General features: G+C 44.9%; 1 protein-coding gene across 4 annotated transcripts in view; it reads right to left on the bottom strand.

Annotated features, from left to right (window-relative positions):
• GALNT8 (polypeptide N-acetylgalactosaminyltransferase 8) overlaps positions 1-13998 on the bottom strand; it is a 52886-nt gene that overhangs the window by 30781 nt on the left and 8107 nt on the right. The gene's annotated exons all lie outside the window — the stretch shown is intronic.

Here is a 13998-nt window from a genome sequence, read left to right as displayed (position 1 = left end):
CCAACAATGTTTGTTGAAGAAACTATTAATTCCCCAATGAATTGTCTTGATACATGCAAAGAAGAAAAATTGTCCTGTTTGTTTCTTTCCTCCACTCATAGCACTACTGACAATGAAAATTTCAGTGACCAGGTGGGGGGGCGGGGGGAGCAGGGCGGGGGGGGGGGGGGCGGGGGGGGGCGGCAGTTCCCATATCAAAGAACTCTGCAACATCAGCCCGGTGTCCTACAATGTAATCCAATTCTGACACTGTCTGCCTGAAGTTACCATCAGATCCCATAGGTTAAGGGTTCAGGCCCACAAAACTAGCCCTACCCACCCTCCCCCATTACAGAGGCCAATCACAAGTCCAGGTTGTTCCTTGTGCTTTTGACCTACGGGCTATAAATTCCCATGACCCCTTGCTTGGGTTAGATTAATTTGCTAGAGGGGCTTGCAGAATTCAGGAAACCAGTTCACTTACTAGATTACCCATGTATTGCAAAGGATATTAAAATATATGAATGAACAGCCAGATAGATACCAAGAGCAGGGTCCTGAAAGGTCCTGAGCACAGGAGACCAGCCGCAGTGTGGCCTGGGGTGCAGCACACTGCCGGCGCCTGTCGTGTTCTTGTTTACCAATCCACTCTCTGAGGCCCATGGCTCATGGATTGTTGTGGCGGCTTCCTCACGTAGGCATGACTGATTAAATCACTGGCCACTAGTGACCAAGTCGATCTCCTGGCCCCTCTCCCCTCCCAAAAGGGGGAAGAACTGAATGTCCCAAGCCTCTAATCACAGGGCTGCTTACCCTGGCAAGCCCATATCTTTTATGCATAACAAAAGACAACTTTATTTCTCTTCTTACTTAAAAAGTCCCAAGGATTTTAGAAGCTCTGTGCCAGGAACATGGATAAAGACCAAATATGTATTTCTTATCATAAATTACAAAATCACAGCACCCTATTCAAGGTGCTGTGTAAGTTTATTTCTGGATACCAATCCATTCCACTGATCTATATGTCTATCCTGAACCGGTAACACCTGGTCTTATTTACTGTAGCTTTGTAGTAAGTTTTGAACTTGGGAAAATATGAGTCCTGTAATATTTTTTCTTCTTTTTCAAGATGTTTTGGCTACTTGGGATTGCTTGCGTTTTCCTTTGAATTTTGAGGTCAGCTTGTCAATTTTTACCCAAAATCCAGCTGATATTTTGATAGAGATTGTAGATCAACCTCGAGACTACAGTAGCTCCCTGTTACCCACCAGGGAAACTTTCCCAGACCCCCAGCAGATGCCTGAAACCACAGATAGTACCAAACTCTATATATACTATGTTATTTCTGTACATATGTTTAAAAAATTTCAACTGAGCAAATTTGAAGATCTTATTGGCTTTTACTTAAGAAATTCAATGAATTGGGCAGCATCCCATCCAGCAACAAAAGGATACTCCAAGGTTTGTACAAAATGAAAGGTTTTTATAAGAAGAAGGGTGAGGCAAGAGAGCTATTAACAAAAGAGAAAGAAAAAAGAAAAAGATGACTTTTGGTCCAGCTGTAAATCATATGATAACTCTTCTGAAGACACCTATAAAGGGAGGGCAGTTGGGGGTGACCAGGCCTGCAGGTCACCTTTTCTTTGGAGGGAGAGAACAGAAGGGTTTGTATCATGCAGATTTTGTTTTCTTTCTAAGGGGGGATAGAGAGGGCCCACAGTGACAGGATACCAGAAAATTCAAGACTGGTTGATTGAGATTACATTTCTGGGAGAGGTTGAAGTGACATTTAGATCAGGTATTAAATCTAGATTTGGTATTGAGAACAAAAAAAAGAAAGTTCTATGAAAAATAACTTCAAAGGGCGAGCTGATCATAAATTTCTAACTGGGCCGGTCATTGTAAGTAATCAGGTTTACCTTTGCCTTCGCAAACTCTGTCCATTGTTTCTGTGCATGTAGTTAACACACGTTTGAAATAAACCATAAGCACCTTCAAGAGAGCACATAATCTTGCCCAGCCAGTGTGATTCAGTGGTTGAGAGTCAATCTATGAACCAGGAAAGGGTTCATGGTTCAATTCCCGTTCTGGCACATGCCCCAGTTGCAGGCTCAATCCCTTGTAGCGGGTGTGCAGTAAGCAGCCAATCAATGATTCTCTCTCATCATTGATGTTTCTATCTCTCTCTTCCTCTCCCTTCCTCTCTAAAGTCAATAAAAAAAATTTTTTTTTAAAAAAAAAGAAGAGAGCACCTAATCTTAACTATCCTGTAATCCAATCCCTACCTTCTTTTCTCGCACCTTCATGTAACCTTCTTTATGTTCCTTCCTTAATTTCAAATGCGTAAAAGAAGCTGCAAAACTGTTATTCTCTAGAGTACTTGAGATCTTGTTCCCTGGCAAATGTCTTCAGTTTGGCTCAATTAAACACATAAAAATTCTCTACAAAAGCTATTATTTTATCACTGTCAAAAAAACAGAACGGTTGTGGGCATTTTTCTTTTAAAAAAGGAACTGTACATGTATAAGTAGGGTAATCATATCAGCCACAGAATCCTTAATTTTGCATTTGTTGTAATTCCTGCTTTCACACAGAAAGATTGTGTGCATGTGTGCACATGCTCAAATAAAAGAATCCCTTCAGGGGCACTATGTTGTTATGTATCAAGATATTCTCTTTTCTACTTCTTCTCATCCCCTGCTCCCCATCCTCATTATAAATTGGCTTATTAAAACTGGTTCACAAACAAAAGCAAAAAAAATTCTCTACAGGTTTGGATGTTTCTTATATTGACAGTATTATGAACTTTTAGCACAAATTATGCGATTGGGGAACTGGTTGTTGTTGTTTTTTTCTCTAACACATACATACCTATGATAAAATTTAATTTATAAATTAGGCACAGAAATAGATTAACAATAATAATTAAATAGAACAATTATAATAATACAGTATAATAACAGTTATGTAAAAGTGATCTTTCTCTCAGAATATGTTGACTGTATGTAGAGCTTGGATACACTGGACAAAGGAATGATTAGCATCCTGGTTGGGATAGAGCAAGTCTGAGCAAGAATTCATCACACTATTCAGAACAACATGCAATTTAAAATTATGAATTGTGCCCTAACCGGTTTGGCTCAGTGGATGAGCATCAGCCTGCCGACTGAGAGGTCCCAGGTTTGATTCCGGTCAGGGGAGTGTACCTTGGTTGCAGGCACATCCCCAGTTTGGGGTGTGCAGGAGGCAGCTGATTGATGTTTCTCTCTCATCAATGTTTCTAACTCTCTATCCCTCTCCCTTCCTCTCTGTAAAAAAATCAATAAAAAAAACTATGAATTGTTTATTTCTGAAATTTTCCACTTAATATTTTCAAAACATGGTTGACCATGGATAATTGAAACCATGGAAAGCAAGACCATGTATGAGGGAAGACAACTGCACAGTGAATAAGAGCAAGTAAGAGCAGAGTTTCCAGACAGATACATATTCAAGTCACAGCTCTGCCACTCTCTAGCTGTACAATCTTGGGAAAGGTACCTACACTTTTCATGCCTCCTGTATGTTATCTGTAAAGTGGTAATGTAATAACAATAATAATATACTCACACATCTACACTAATAAAAGAGAAACATGGTAATTGGCGTACGACCGCTACCCTTTTCATTGGCTAATCAGTGAGTATATGCAAATTAACTGTCAGCCAAGATGGCGGCCGGCAGCCAGGCACTGAAGCGAGCATGAGGCTTGCTTGCTGCAGACTCCAAAGTTCCCTGTCTCACTTGCTGGCCTCTCAGTTGCAACTCTAAGCAACTATGTACTATGTTGCAAATAAGAAGCTAAACAAAACACCAGAAACCAGCCGGACTGAAAGCCAGCGGACCGAAACTTTGTATCCATGTTTTCAGCAGCGAGGCCTCAGAGCTAAAGCTGGCCCAGAACAAAAAAAAAAGAAAACAAGGAACGGTTGGAAGCTTCAGTCACTCGCTTCCGGAAAACAGCCCTCAGCCCCTCACCCAGACTGGCCAGGCACCTCAGTGGGGACCCCCACCCTGATCCAGGACACCCTTCAGGGCAAACCAGCCGGCCCCCACCCGTGCACCAGGCCTCTGTCCTATATAGTAAAAGGGTAATATGCCTCCCAGCACCGGGATCAGCGGAGCAGCGAGGCTCCCAGCACCGGGATCAGCGTGACAGGGGGCAGCGCCCAAACCCCCCTGATCACCCTGTGGCTCTGTGTGTGACAGGGGGCGTGGCCACAATCTCCCTATCCGCCCTGCTCTGTTCGTGACAGGGGAAGGTGCCCCAACCCCCTGATCAGCCCTGCTCTGTGTGTGACAGGATGCGGTGCCCCAAACTGCCCCCCAGCCCCCGCCCCATGGGCCCTGCTCTGTGTGTGACAGGGTAGAGCCATAACCTCCCCATTGGCCCTGCCCTGAGTGTGACAGGGTGCAGCGCCCCAACCCCCTGATCTGCCCTGCTCTGTGTGTGACAGGGGGCGGTGCCCCAACTCCCCTATCGGCCCTACTCTGTGAGTGACAGGGGGGAGCTCCTCAACCCCCTGATCGGCCCTGCTCTGTGAGTGACAGGGGGCAGCGCCCCAACCCCCTGATGGGCCCTGCTCTGTGAATGACAGGGGGCAGCGCCCCAACCCCCTGATGGGCCCTGCTCTGTGAGTGACAGGGGGCAGCGCCCCAACCCCCTGATGGGCCCTGCTCTGTGCGTGACAGGGGATGGCGCCACAACCTCCCCATCGACCCTGCCTTGAGTGTGACAGGGGGTGGTGCCCCAACCCCCCAATCGGCCCTACCCTGAGCGTGACTGAGGGTGGCATTGCAACCTCCCGATCCACCCTGCTCTGTGCATGACAGGGCGGCACCCCAACTCCCCAATCGGCCCTGCTCTGAGCCTGACCAGGGGCTGCACTTAGGGATTGGGCCTGCCCTCTGCCACCCAGGAGCAGGTCTAAGCCAGCAGGTCGTTATCTCCCGAGGGGTCCCAGACTGTGAGAGGGCACAGGCCTGGCTGGGGGACCCCCTCCCCCCGCCCCCCAAGTGCACAAATTTTTGTGCACCGGGCCTCTTGTCCTATATAATAAAGAGCTAATATGCTAATTAGACTGAACAGCAGAATGACTGTCTGGACGGGATGACTTTCTGTATGAAGCTGGAGCTGTGAGGGTCGAGCCCCTTGCACGAATTTCGTGCATCAGGCCTCTATCCTACATAATAAAGAGGTAATATGCAAATTAACCCTCACAAGATGGCTGCCTATGACCAGGCCGGCACAGGAGTTAGTGAGGGACGACCAAACGACTGAACAAGCAGGCTGCATGGGGTGACCAGGCCGGCAGGGGTGTCAGTGAGGGACGACCAAATGACTGAGCAGCAGGCTATGTGGGACAACCAGGACAGCAGGGGGGGGGGGGGGCAGTAAGAGGTGACCAGGCCGGTGGGAGGGGAGGGGGAAGAGGCAATTAGGGGTAACCAGACCAGCGGGGGGGGGGGGGGGGGGGCAGTTAGGGGCAACCAGGCTGGCAAGGGGGTCAGTAAGAGGTAACCAGGCCAGAAGGGGGGGGCAGTTAGGAACAACCAGTCTGGCGGGGGGGGGGGGGGGGCAGTTAGGGGCAATCAGGCTGGCATGCAGAGGCAGTGAGGGTGATCAGGTCGGCCGGGGTGGGGGCAGTTAGGGGTGACCAGACAGGCAAGCAGGTGAGTGATTAGGAGCCAGCAGTCCAGAATTGTGAGAGGGATGTCCGACTGCCGGTTTAGGCCCGATCCCTGGCATCGGGCCTAAACCGGCAGTCGGACATCCCCCAAAGGATACTGGATTGGAGAGGGTGCAGGCTGGGCTGAGTGGACCTCCCCTGTGCACAAATTTCATGCACCAGGCCTCAAGTTCTATATAATAAAAGCCTAAGCAACCATTACATCAGAAGGACTAGAACAACTGGTTGCTATGATGCACACTGACCACCAGGGGGCAGATGCTCAACGCAGGGGCTGTCCCCTGGTGGTCAGTGCACTTCCACAGGGGGAGCACCACTTAGCCAGCAGCTGGGCTCACAGCTGGTGAGCGCAGCAGCAGTGACGGGAGCCTCTCCGCCTCCATGGTAGCGCTAAAGAGCAGTGAGGCAAGTGGTAAGGAACAGCGAGCAGACAGGCGGTAAGGAGTGAGGGGTCCTGGACTGCAAGAGGGTGTAAGCTGGAGTGAGAGACACCCCCCCCCCCACACACACACACACACACACACACTGCACAAATTTCATGCACCAGGTCTCTAGTAGTTGTATAAAAAAAATCTTACCACTTTCCCACCTATTAGAGAAAAACCTAGTTTGTCCCTACTATGTGTTTCCTTCATTACTTACATTATTACTACACAGAACATTTCACTTGACATTTCTGGTAACCAAATGTGTGAGAGTTTTTCCCATGACAAGCAATTCTCTGTGACCCCAGCTGGGTGTCCTACAATTCTGACAGTATAAATTCAGATAGAATTCAGACAGTATTTACCTGGAGACAGCATCAGATCCCACAGGTTAAAGGCTCAGTCCCACAAGACTGCCCCACTCCAGTTCAGATGCCAATATTAAGTAGTGCGCCCCCAGGTGCGGGTTCAGAATCACTCCAAGATGTGCCTCTGGGGTATGCAGATTGTTTTGAGCTAAAGGCAACTTTAGCTGCAGGCTCAAGAGAAACTTCTGCCCCTCCCTTAGCTACCTAGAAAAACTTAACTAGGGGCCTTGCCCATAATACAGGACAAACTTCTATTTACTGAGCATCTGCTCTTCTTATCATTCTGCAATGACCCTTTGAATCCCCAAGGCACCTTACCTCTCCCTAGCTCAGGATGGCATGTATACCTCAGTCTCCCTTTCTCTCTGAACCTCTCCTGCATGTGGGGTCTCTGGCTCTCTCACATATGCCTGTGTGTTTTTTTTAAATTATGCCTACGCCTTCCTCTTTCCCCTATTCTTCCCCCACAAGCATGCATCTTCTAGACTCTAAGGAGACTTTCAACCGGAACAGCAATTGGCAGCAGCAACTCAGCTCCTTCAGGCTAATTCCCTGAAACTGTCTCCAAGACCCCCTTTTCTCAGACTTCCCAGGGAGCTAAAGCAGCCCCTACCTCAGCTCATTTCTTTCCTATACCATTTCCAGAGGCCAAAGTAGCCCCACCTAGGTCTCTCCTGTTGCTTCTTCTATGCTAAGCCATTCCTTGTCTCACTGCCCCCAGCTTTAATAAACATACTCTCAAAGTCAAACAAACAAACAAAATTAGAATGGTAGACATAAATCCAACTATATCAATAAAAACATTAAATATTAATGAATTAAACTACCCAATCAAAATGTAGAGGTTGTCAGATTGTATTTTTTTAGAAGATCCAACTATATGTTGTCTTTAGAAACACACTTAGATCAAATGATACAAATATGTTGAAAGTAAATAATATAGCATGCAAATAGCAAAAATAAGAAAGCTAGAGTAGTTATGCTAATATCAGACAAAATAGATGTTAAAATAAAGATGTTAACTAGTGATAAAGGAAATTTTATAATGATAAAAGGATCAATCCATCAGGAAGATGTAACAACTAGAAATATACATCTAATGCCCTGGCCGGGTGGCTGTTAGTTAGAGCATGGTCCTGTACACCAAAAGATTTCAGGTTCGATTCCCAGACAGGGCACATACCCAGGTTTCAGGTTTGGTCCCAGGTTGGTGCAAATATAGGAGAAAACCGATCAATGTTTCTCTGTGTGTGTGTGTGTCTCTCTCTCTCTCCCTCTCTCCTTCCTCTCCCTCTCTCTCTTTATTCTTCTTTTTCTTCTTCTGCTTCTTCTTCTCTCTCTCAAAAAAATCAATTAAAAAATATCCTTGGGTAAGGATTAAAAAAAATATTTTAAAAAAATAAATATACAAGAAGTATACATCTAGCAACAGAGTCCTGATATACATGAAACAAAAACTGACAGAATTAAAGGGAGCAATAGACAATTTGGCACCCCACTTTCAATAATAGTTACAACAGCTAGACAGAAGATAAACAAGGAAATAAAAGATATAGAACTCTGCAAACCAACTAATAGACATCTATACAACACTCTACCCAACAACAGCAGTATATATTTTTAATATATTTTTATTAATTTTAGAGAGATGAAGGGAGAGAGAGGGAAACATGGATGGGCTGCCTTCTGCATGCCCCCTACCTGGGATCAAGCTTAAAACCATGTGCCGTGATGGGGAATCACACTGTGACCTCGTGATTCATGAGCCCATGCTCAGCACCAGCAGGGCCACAGCAGTATATTTTAAACTGTGCATGCAACATACTCCAGAGAGACATATGCTAAGGCATAAAATAAGTCTCTGAAAATTTTAAAAGATTAAATTCATATGAAGTGTGATTCTCTGATCACAGTAGAATGACATTAAAGATAAAAACAGGAAAAAAAAAGAAAAATTTACAAATATGTGTAAGTTGAACAGCACATTCCTAAATAACCATTAAGTCAAAGAAAAACATCACAAGGGGAATTAGAAAATACATTAAGATGACTGGAAACCAAAATACAATATATCAAAACTTACATGATCCAGCTAAAAAAGAGCTGTGAAGGAAATTTATAGCTGTAAACACTATATTTAAAAAAAGAAAGATCTCAAGTCAATAATCTAGCCTTGCACCTTAAGAAAATAGAAAAGAAAGCAAACTAAATCCAAAGCAAAAAGAAGAAAAAATATAATAAAGATAAGAGTAGGAGTACATAAAATAGAGAATAGATATAATGGTAGAGAAAGTCAGTGAAAAGTTGGTTCTTTAGAAACATCAACAGAATTTACAACTAACCAAGAAATAATAAAGAGTACTCAAATCACTAAATTCAGGAATAAAAATGGGATAGCATTAATAACCTTACAGAAATAAAAAATATTTTATGAGAACACTATAAATAATTATTTGGCAACAAATTAGAAAATTTAGATGAAATGAAAAAATTCCTAGAAAGACACAAATTATTAAAATTGACTCCAGAATAAATAGAAATTTGTATAGATCTACATCAAACAAAGAAACTAAATTAGTAATCAAATTTTGCCTACAAAAAAAACAAACAAACCCAGACATGCAGGGCTTCGCTGGTAAATTCTACCAAATATTTAAAGAAGAATTAATACCAATCCTTCACAAGAAGAGGAAAAAGCACTTTCCAACTGATTCTATGAAGCCAGTATCACTCAGATACAAAACCAAACAAAAATAACAAAGGGAAAGAAAACTACAAATCAATATATCTTATGAATAGAGACCCACACTCTTCAACAAAATACTAGCAAACAACATGTAGTAATATATAGAAACAATTATAAATCATGATCAAATAGATTTTTTTATTCCTCACCTGAGGATATTTTTTCCATTGATATTTTCAAAAAATATATTTGTATTGATTTCAGAGAGGAAGGGAGAGGGAGAGAGAGATAGAAACATCATTGATGAGAGAGAATCATTGATAAGCTGCCTCCTGAATGCCCCACACTGGGGATTGAGCTCAAAACCCTGGCATATGCCATAACTGGGAATTAAACCATGTCCTTCTGGTTCATAGGTTCACTGAGCCATACCAGCCATGCCATTATTTTTTGGGGGGGGTTTCTTTTAGAGAGAATGAAGGGAAGGGAGGAGAGAGAGAGGTAAACATCAATGTGAGAGAAGCACATCGATTGGTTGCCTTCCACACTCGCCCAACCAAGGCCAGGGATCAAGCCTGCAACCAAGGTTGTGGGGCATGCAGGAGGCAATCAATCAATGATTCTCTCTCATCATTGATGTGTCTATCTCTCTTTCCCTTTACCTTCCTCTCTGAAATCAATAAAAATAAATTTTTTTAAAAAAAGACCTGAAAACCTAAAGCATTGTTCAAAGAAATTTCAAAATAACTAAGTAAATGGAAAGATTTCCCACATTCCTGGACTTGGGTGGGGCAGGAACTTGGTGGAGGGGGAACAATGAGGTGATAAAGGGGGACATCTGTAATACTCTCAACAATAAAGATTTTTTTTAAATAAAGAAATAAATTTTTTAAAAAAACACAAAGACTAGAGAGTCCAGAAATAAACCCATGCCTATATGGTGAATTAATATTTGACAAAGAAGACAAAAATATAAAATGGGGTAAAGACAATATTTTCAATAAATAGTGCTGGGAAAATTGAACAGATACAAGAAAAAAAGTGAAACTAAACCACCATCTTGCACCATATACAAGAATAAACTCAAAATGGATTAAAGACAAATGTAAGACTTGAAACCATAAAAATCCTAGAAGGAAACATAGGCTGTAAAATCTCTGACATTTCTCAGAACAAAATTTTTTTCTGATATATCTCCTCAGGCAATGGAAACAAAAGAAAAAGTAAACAAATGGGACTACATCAAACTAAAATTTTTTGCACAGCAAAGGAAACCATCAACAAAACAAAAAGACAACCTACTGAATGGGAGAACATATTCACCAATGATATATCTGTAAGGGGTTAATATCCAAAATTTATGAAGAACCCATTAAACTCAACATGATAAAAAAACAAACAATCCAATTTAAAAATGAACAAAGGACCTGGATAGACGCTTCTCCAAAGGGAACACACAAATGGCCAATGGACATATAAAAAGATGTTCAGTGTTACTAATCATCAGAGAAATGAAAATTAAAACCACAATGAAGAATGCATGGTTTTTTAGCGACTTTGCTGTATATCTGAAACTGGTGCAAAATGGTATTCAATGTAAACTGTAGTTGAAAAAATTTATAAACAAATAATTAAACAAACTACAATGAGATATCACCTAACCTGTCAGAATGGCTGTCATCAATACATCAACAAACAGGTTGTTGGTGAGGATGTGGAGAAAAGGGACCCCTCGTTCACTGTTGGTGGGAATACAAATTGGTACAGCACTATGGAAGACAGTATGGAGGGTCCTCAAAAATGTTAAAAATGAATGTCTTATGACCCAGCGATTCCACTTCTGGGTATATATTCAAAAGTTAAAACACCTATTTAAAAGACTTTTTGCACTTCTATGTTCATTGTAGTGTTACTTATGGTAGCCAAGATATGGAAGCAATCGAACTGCCCAACAAGAGACAAATGAATAAAAAAGAGGTGGTATTTAATCTAATAAAAGACAAACATGCAAATTGACCATACCTTTGCTACGACTTAAGCCACGCTCACCAGCTAATCAGAGCAACTATATGCAAATTAACCCAACCAAGATGGCGGCTGGCAGCTACGGAGCTGGAGCAAGCAGGAGGCTTGGTTGCCCCTGGCAATGGAGGAATCCAAACTTCCTGCCAGCTCTGAGCTCCACTGAAGGCAACAAAGTTTCAATTATAGAAGGTAAATAAATCTCAGAATAAAAAAGAAAAAAAGAAAAAAGGAGAGGCTGGGAGCTTCCATTGCCGGGGGGGCTTGGCCAACCGAAAAAAGGCCCTCAGCCCCTCACCCAGACTGGCCAGGAAATCCAGTGGGGACCCCCCACTGTAAAGGGGGTGTGGCCAGCCTGAAAACAGCCATCAGCCCCTCACCCAGGCTGGCCAGGCACCCCAGTGGGGACCCCCACCCTGAAGGGGGTGTGACCAGCTGCAAACAGCCATCAGCCCCTCACCCAGGCTGGCCAGGCAACCCAGTGGGGACCACCACCCTGAAGGGGGTGTGATCAGCCTGCAAACACCTATTAGCGCCTCACCCAGGCTGGTCAGGCACCCAAGCAGGACCCCCACCCTGATCCGGGACACTCTTCAGGGCAAACCAGCAGGCCCCCACCCATGCACCAGGCCTCTATCCTATATAATAAAAGGGTAATAAGCAAACTGACCCTAACAGCAGAACGACTGGGAATGACTGGTCACTATGACACACACTGACCACCAGGAGGGCAGACGCTCAATGCAGGAGCTGTCCCCTGGTGGTCAGTACGCTCTCACAGGGGGAGCTCTGCTCAGCCACAAGCCAGGCTGATGGCTGCCAGTACAGCAGTGGTGGTGGGAGCCTCTCCTGCCTCCTCAGCAGCACTAAGGATGTCAGACTGCAGCTTAGACCTGCTCCCCGCTGGCAAGTGAACATCCCCAAGGGCTCCCAGGCTGTCAGAGGGATGTCTGATTGCCAGCTTAGGCCCAATCCCCCGAGGAGCAGGCCTAAGCCAGCAGGTGGTCATCCCCCAAGGGGTCCCAGATTGCGAAAGGGCACAGGCCGGGCTGAGGGACCCCTCTCCTGAGTGCACAAATTTTTGTGCACTGGGCCTCTAGTATATATATAGAGAGAGATAGCTAGATATAGATATAGATATAGATATAGATATCTATATCTATCTATAGATAGAGAGATAGAGAGATAGATAGATAGATAGATAGATAGATAGATAGATGGATAGATAGATATAGATATAGATATCAAGCAACTGGAATGACCCAAATGACTGGAATGACCAGTTGCTATGACACGCACTGCAGCCAGCCAACCAGCCCAATCAGGGGTCAGCCCTTCGCCCCCAGCCAGTCCTGGCTAGATCAGGACCCTCTCCCTGGCCAGTCTGGCGCCCAATCCCCCCCCCCCCACCCCTATGGAGGGCAGGGCCAGCCAACCACCGGTGGCCCCTCCCCCTCACAGGCCCGCCCCCCCCGCCCCATCACCCTGATTGGGGAAGGGGCCAGCTGGCCAACCTCCTGCTTCCCCTTGCTTCCCCTCTCCCCTGACGGCCCAGCCTGATCGGCACCCATTGGTGCAGGCCAGCCAGACCCCACCTGTGCACAAATTCGTGCACCAGGCTTCCAGTATGTGTGTGTATATATATATATATGAATGTTACTTGGCCATAAGCAATAATTAAATCTTACCATTTGTGACAGCATGGATGGACCTAGAAAATATTATGGCAAGTGAAATAAGTCAGTCAGAGAAAGACAAATCCCATATGATTTCACTTAGATGTGGAATCTAAAGAACAAAATAAGTAAACAGGCAAAACAGTAATAAACTTATAGATACAGGGAATAGAATGCTGGTTGCCAGAAGGAAGAGGGTTTGCAAGGCTAGGAGAAAAAGGTTAAAGGATTAAGTACGAATTGGTAGTTACAAAATAGTCACAGGGATGTAAAGTACAGCATAAGGGAAATAGCCAATAACATTGTAATAACTATGTATGGTGCCAGGTGGGTACTGAAAATATTAGGGGACCACTTCATACAGTATATGATTGTCTAACCACTATATTGTATAAACCACTAAAACTAATCTACACTAATAAAAGAGAAACATGGTAATTAGCGTACAACCGCTACCCTTCCCATTGGCTAATCAGCATATCCTTATACAAATTAACTGTCAGCCAAGATGGCGGCCAGCAGCCATGCACTGAAGTGAACAGGGAGGCTTGCTTGCTTCAGTGACTGCTGACTCCAACGTTCCCCGCCTAACTTGCCAACCTCTCAGCTGCAACTCTAACCAACTATGTTGCAAATATAGAAGCTAAAAGGCTTCAGCCAGCCTGACCGCAACATTGTATCAAAGTTTTCAACCCCAGATCGCCCTGCGGCTCTGTGAGTGACAGGGGGCGGGGCCAGACCCTCCCTATCTGCCCTGCTATGTTCGTGACAGGGGAAGGCGCCCCAACCCCCTGATCAACCCTGCAGCTCTGTGTGTGACAGGGGGGAGCTCCCCAATCCCCTGATTGCCCTGCGGCTCTGTGTTTGACAGGGTGTGGCGCCCCAAGCCCCCCCCCCCCCCGCCCACGGGCTCTGCTCTGTGTGTGACGGGGTAGAGCCATAACCTCCCCATTGGCCCTGTCCTGAGTGTGACAGGGTGCAGTGCCCCAACCCCCTGATCCGCCCTGCTCTGTGTGTGAAGTGGGGGGGGGGGGGGGGGTTCCCCAACTCCCCTATCGGCCCTGCTCTGTGCATGACAGGGGGGAGCTCCCCAACCCCCTGATCCGCCCTGCT

Source organism: Myotis yumanensis, unplaced genomic scaffold (assembly GCF_028538775.1).
Source record: "Myotis yumanensis isolate MYYU_CA2020_CCGP unplaced genomic scaffold, mMyoYum1.0.hap1 SCAF_3, whole genome shotgun sequence".
In the NCBI taxonomy this organism is placed as follows: domain Eukaryota; kingdom Metazoa; phylum Chordata; class Mammalia; order Chiroptera; family Vespertilionidae; genus Myotis; species Myotis yumanensis.
The sequence above is the reverse complement of the archived record's forward strand: the minus strand, read 5'-3'. Positions and strand labels throughout refer to the sequence as shown.